Source organism: Hoplias malabaricus, chromosome 4 (genome assembly GCF_029633855.1).
Source record: "Hoplias malabaricus isolate fHopMal1 chromosome 4, fHopMal1.hap1, whole genome shotgun sequence".
In the NCBI taxonomy this organism is placed as follows: domain Eukaryota; kingdom Metazoa; phylum Chordata; class Actinopteri; order Characiformes; family Erythrinidae; genus Hoplias; species Hoplias malabaricus.
Genome location: NC_089803.1, coordinates 6,839,921 through 6,845,408, shown reverse-complemented (window position 1 = coordinate 6,845,408; position 5,488 = coordinate 6,839,921). Strand labels below are relative to the sequence as shown.

At 36.2% G+C, this 5,488-nt stretch overlaps 1 long non-coding RNA gene across 1 annotated transcript; it reads right to left on the bottom strand.

Moving 5' to 3' along the window:
* Positions 1 to 227: 227 nt before the first annotated feature.
* LOC136693794 (uncharacterized) lies at positions 228 to 5,076 on the bottom strand. Its single transcript, XR_010802111.1, has 8 exons — positions 4,913 to 5,076; positions 4,281 to 4,763; positions 4,133 to 4,204; positions 3,931 to 4,022; positions 3,787 to 3,840; positions 3,349 to 3,521; positions 2,604 to 2,704; positions 228 to 693 (listed from the first exon to the last, which is right to left on the bottom strand). It is a non-coding gene; the product is annotated as an uncharacterized lncRNA (long non-coding RNA).
* Between the last annotated feature and the right edge of the window lie 412 nt (positions 5,077 to 5,488).

The following is a 5,488-nucleotide window of genomic DNA, read 5'->3' as shown; positions in this document are numbered from 1 at the left end:
TATTAATTAAATGTTTTAAAAATGCACTGAAAATACAGTGTACTATGTTTATCACATGCTGTATTAACTGTCAATCATAGTAAATGGTTGCAGTATTACAGTAAAATAACGTTCAGAAATTTATATGAAAAAATTTCCAGATTTGCATAGTATAATTTATTATTATTTATATTTATTTATATTTAATTTATTTATTTAATATTTATAATATTATTATGTATCCTGAGCAGTGAAAATCACATTTTGTTTGTCAAGGATTATGTATTTATCATAACTACCATAAAAGGTATCATAAAAACTCATGGAACATTTTATCATTTTTTTTTAAAGAAGCTTAGAATTGTCAGTATTGCAAACAAATGTTCCAAAATTACTAGGAATATAATGGCTTTACATCGGTGTCTACACAAAGTTTTTTTTGACCTTTTCTTGAAAAGTTGGAATTTTGGATACAGGTTTTTTCATGACAGCAGCCACATGTGCATACTTGTAAAGTGTTACACATCAATTTCATTATTAACGCGAAGAAACAAATAAATAAGAACAATAAAATCCTTCCCATTTAAAAAAAATGTCAGTCCTTCTTTTTGTAACCACCCCTGCCCGCTCTCCCAGGGGCATGCTTCAGGTGATCAGCCATGGCAGCATCCATCTCATGAGTGGTAGCCTTGCTGTTCCACTTCTGCACTGCAGCTAAGAAAAAACACAGACAGAACTATGTCAATGAAAGCACATGAAATGCATTAATATCTCTTGACAACCTAATTGGAATCTAATTAATCACAATCCCACTAGTTCTTTGATGGTCTTCAGTTTACATTATAATTAAATGTTTCAAATCTGAGTTGTGTACCTGTGATGAGAAATATTCAATATTATTTTCCTGCCTAAAATGTATCCAATAGAGAGTAAAATTATACATTTTATAATTAATTTGTAATGTTTTTTTTCTGTGGGCACTTTTGTAAAGTGCTTTACATTTGTAAAAATAGTGCTGCGATGACAAAGTTGGACCTGGTTTGCAACTGACATTTAGAAGAATGAAAGACACATCTCACTAGGGTGCTATTAAATCAGAATAATCAGCTCTTATTCAACTAAGTATCAAAACTGACAAAATATTAATATATTAATCTGAAACAATAATGGTTTGTATTATTATTTTTTTTACTTTAAAACAACAATCTGTAAAGTATTTACTGTACCAAATCATAAGTTTACCAATATGTGTCATCAGAAATTAAGCAAACAAGGTAGAAGTTTTAAGTCAAATATGAAGTTGGCAAATACAGGGAAAAACAGAGGCGATTCGTTCACCTTTTTATCTTTTGATAGTGCAGGTATATGTTTTAGTGAAATGATGTATACTCTGTGTAAATAGGTTGTTTATGGCACATTCTTTTTAGCTAAGGTCCGAAGTGCTTGAACTAGTCTTGTAGGTTGTTTTTCTCAGGAGGACAGGGAGGGGGCAGAAAACTCTTCCCACTGTTTTGAATTTGAAGTGTAATGATCATTTCATATGCTGTCAGTATTACAGATTGGTCATTTAAATTATAAGCTCCAACCAATAAAAGGAGATTAAAACAACAGACCAGGGCTGAATTAAATTTTTATATTTAACATGTCTGAATTGTGTGACATGGAAGCTATTTACTTTGTGGGTCCACACTATAGTCATGCACTATTAAAGAGTTATAAGAAACTGGCAAGATGCATGCAGAGGTTTCCATCACACTGCAGTAGATGTGTATCCAGTGATACTATGCAATGTGTGTTACAAGATTCAGTTCAGCACCACCTTAAGGTAAAAAGGCAGAATCTTATAAAACTCACTGTAGGGTATCACTGGATACACATCCTCTGCAGTGTGATGGAAAACTCTGCATGCATCTTGTCAGTTTCACATGTCTTTAATAAATTTGTGCATGGTTCCAGCGCTGTCATGTTGTTATACTGATCAAGTACAACACACAACGTACTTCCAGGTCTCACAAATCTGAAAAGTTAAACATCAAAATTAAGTTTGTTATGTTCATAAAAAAATAAAGTTTGTAATTATAAAGGAATGAAAATTTGTTTTTTCATTTTCCAATACACTGGCGCTTCAGGTAGTGCAGGTAGACACAGCTACTGGGTCCTGGTGTTCTGGCTTCGAGTCTTAATCTAGGTGATTGTCTGTGACGAGTGTGGTGTGTTCTCACTGTGTCCATGTGGGTTTCCTACAGGTGCTCTGGTTTCCTCCCACAGTCAAAAAAAAAAAAAAGGGTGGGGGGTGGGGGAGATTGTGAATTTGAGAGTGTCTGGTGGCCTGTGATAGATTGGCACCCCATCCAGGGTGTGTTCCTGCCTTGTGCCCAGTGATTCCAGGTAGGCTGCAGACACACCGCGACACCGAACTGGATAAAGTGATTACAGAAAATTAATGTAAGAACGACCTTTTTTTAAGGGTTGTATTTCCCATCAGTGTTGTGGCATCTTTAATTTGTGAAACAAACTTGAACCATGATCCATCAAGTAATACACCCAATTTCTACCTTTTTAATGTGAAGGAAGTCACATATTTACAACAAAACCTATTAATGATTTTTAAATGTTTAAAATACCTTGCACAACAGAGTATAGGCTGGTGCTTTCAAATGCCCTTTTTGAGACACTCCCTCTTCCTTTCATGTTAAACTTGGTCATTAGACCATTTGTGAAGAGTCTGAGAATACAGAACATCAAAGTATTATATGTATCTACACAATAGCATGTATGGTCATCATGATAAACCAACAACGATCACAGCAGGAGCTGATTTTAAAAAAATAAATAAATAAAATTAAAAAATGTATCTGTCGAGGATTCTGTTGGTGCAATCTTTCGTGTTTTTACCACCAACTTTTGATAACCGAGCAATCTGAGGACTCAGAAAACCCTAATTAGGATAAACTAGCATCTTCTAAAAGCAAATTATGAGATTTGTTTTACTAGTGGAAAAGTAGTAATGCAATTACTGGAGTAAATTTAGTCCCATGCAAATAGACCATTCCTGTCTTTTTCCCAGACAGAGTATGAGCACCTGTTTCAGGAAAGATTATTAAAATTCTCAAGAATAGGGGTGCTAGAGGAGGCGTTTAGTAATGTAACTATGGCACAAATCAGATTATTATTTTTTTTAACTATGAGGTGAACCTCAGGATGCATCACTGGAAAGGGATTTTCTAAATACCTTCAACCTGGATAATTTTCAAAAAGGTCAGTTTAGAGTGACATAAAACATTGTATAGGCAAAATCTCCAACGCATGGAAAATAATAAAATTACTGAAAGTGTAAACAAACCCACCACACATAACTGCTGATCTTACCATAAGCTGGCGTGTCTCTAGAGTTTTAAGCTCTCTATCCAGGACATCAGACTCCTCTTCTGTCTCCATTCTCTGTATATGAAAAACAGAGTCCTCAGGTTCGTATGTCTTGCCCACACGCCTCACCTCCTCTAGTATCTCCACCAGTTTTCCAAGTACACATTTTTGGAATCCTTCAAAACAAAATAGACACTTGGGCTCTGCTCTCACATGGCCAGGTTTGATCTTGTAACAAGAGCATCTTGTCGTTATCATAATAAATGTTGGGCTAAATGTGGATGGGAAAGTACACTCATCAGGGAATAAACAAAATGTCAAATTTCGAAACCAAACATAGAGCGTAAAGTTGGATTATAAAGTTGATAAGCGCTGTCAGCTGTCTTGTCATTAGCATGACTGAAATGTGTCAGGTCAGTGAAAATGGATTAATCAACATACTTGCTGTAGACATTGGAAATGGCCCAGGGTTTGACGTCTCATCTGTCACAGTTCCTACAACATGTGTAGAATGGAAGTTAAGGTTGTGTACTTAATGCTATTAGTCAGAGGAAAAAAAACATGCGAATCAACTACACCTCACACCATGAACTGAAGACTGACTGGAGGCACATGTAATGTTTGAGGCTGATAATCTGCTCAGAATTCCCTCTGATCATGAAGAAAGGTGGTATTCTCTTTAGGAAACATGACAGTTGAAAAAAATAAAAAATAAAAACACATCACCACCAACCACAATTCAGGGCACATCATTCTCAGTTGTAATGTGCTTTTACTGTAAATATACCTGTATTCAAATGAGCAGATTCCCTTCTGTCTTGCTGCAGATAATCCTTAACACGTTTGTCTGGAGTCCTTTCTGAAATATAAGAAGTCATTTCATTATTATTCTCATGTTACAGGATATAAGACCAGCGTGACGATTGAATACTTACTCATGGCTGCTCTTGCCTTGCTGTAACTTGGTGCTAATTTCTCAGGTGGGACAGGAAGAACATGCGTTTTTAGGCCAGGGCCTACAAAAAGGTACAATTTAAGTCACAGGGCCACAATACATTATAAATACACAATATAGAATTGGGCAATATATCAGTTCATCACCCAGTTCACGGTTGTCATAACCGTTATAATGACATGCCACAAATAAGTGCAGATGATGCAAAGTACAGTGTAACTTCTTTAATCTTAATGAGTTATTGTGATGAGGTGAAGGCCAGCCTCATCACTAAATCTGTAACGCGTAGTAGACCATGTGTTAAAAATGTATATGTTTTAAAAGTGTGTAGCTGTTTCTGCTTGTCCCTCAGGTAGCGTGGTTAGAGGAGGAGAGGAGAGGTCCATACAACTTCCTTTTTCTTTAGAAGCCGAAGGGCCCTCGGTTGACTAGAAAAAGGGGGGTGGGTGATCTAATATGGTACCTGTAGAGGAAAGAAGGGAACGGTTGGAATGAGATTGAGTATACTTACCGGTAAGATGAAATATATGTCGTACGTATGTTTATTTTTAGGGATTAGATCTTAGGTATGAGGATAATGGAAATTAGTTTTAAAGAGGTAGTTTTCACTACCTGAATGTGGAGAAAGGGTTGGCTCAAGTTAATTAGGAGGCGGGGCCGAAACCTATAAAGGGGAGAGAAGGAGAGTCATTAACGAGAGTTGGAAAGAGCTGTCCTAGAGGCCTAGGCAAACCTTAATTTACTGATTGCTGTGAAGTCAGTGTGTGGTTCTCTAAGAAAATAGGCCTATTGTTTTCTTTTTGTACTATTTTTCTCTTGTTATTTATGTGTTTGGAGTAAATAAAATAAAGTTAAGTGCTTGGGGTGAAAATAATTTTGGAGTTTGGAGTGATCCTTGATTGGCGGACCCAGTTTCCTGTCCTTCCACTCAGTCCCGTGGGAACGGTTCTTTCACTACCTAACAGTTATGGATTTGTCATTCTATGTTTCAAATAAAACAAAGACTTAAAACACATTAATAAAGCAGCAGTTTGGATTACCACAAATATACATACGTATCTTAGTCACAACTGGATGAGGCTCATCATCTGAGAAAATGGGTTCTAAAATAGAGTAACCTGCTCTTACTAGGTGAAACTTCTGCATAGCTTGGAAAAACTAACGTGAGCTAGTGTTAGTGAGCTGTAC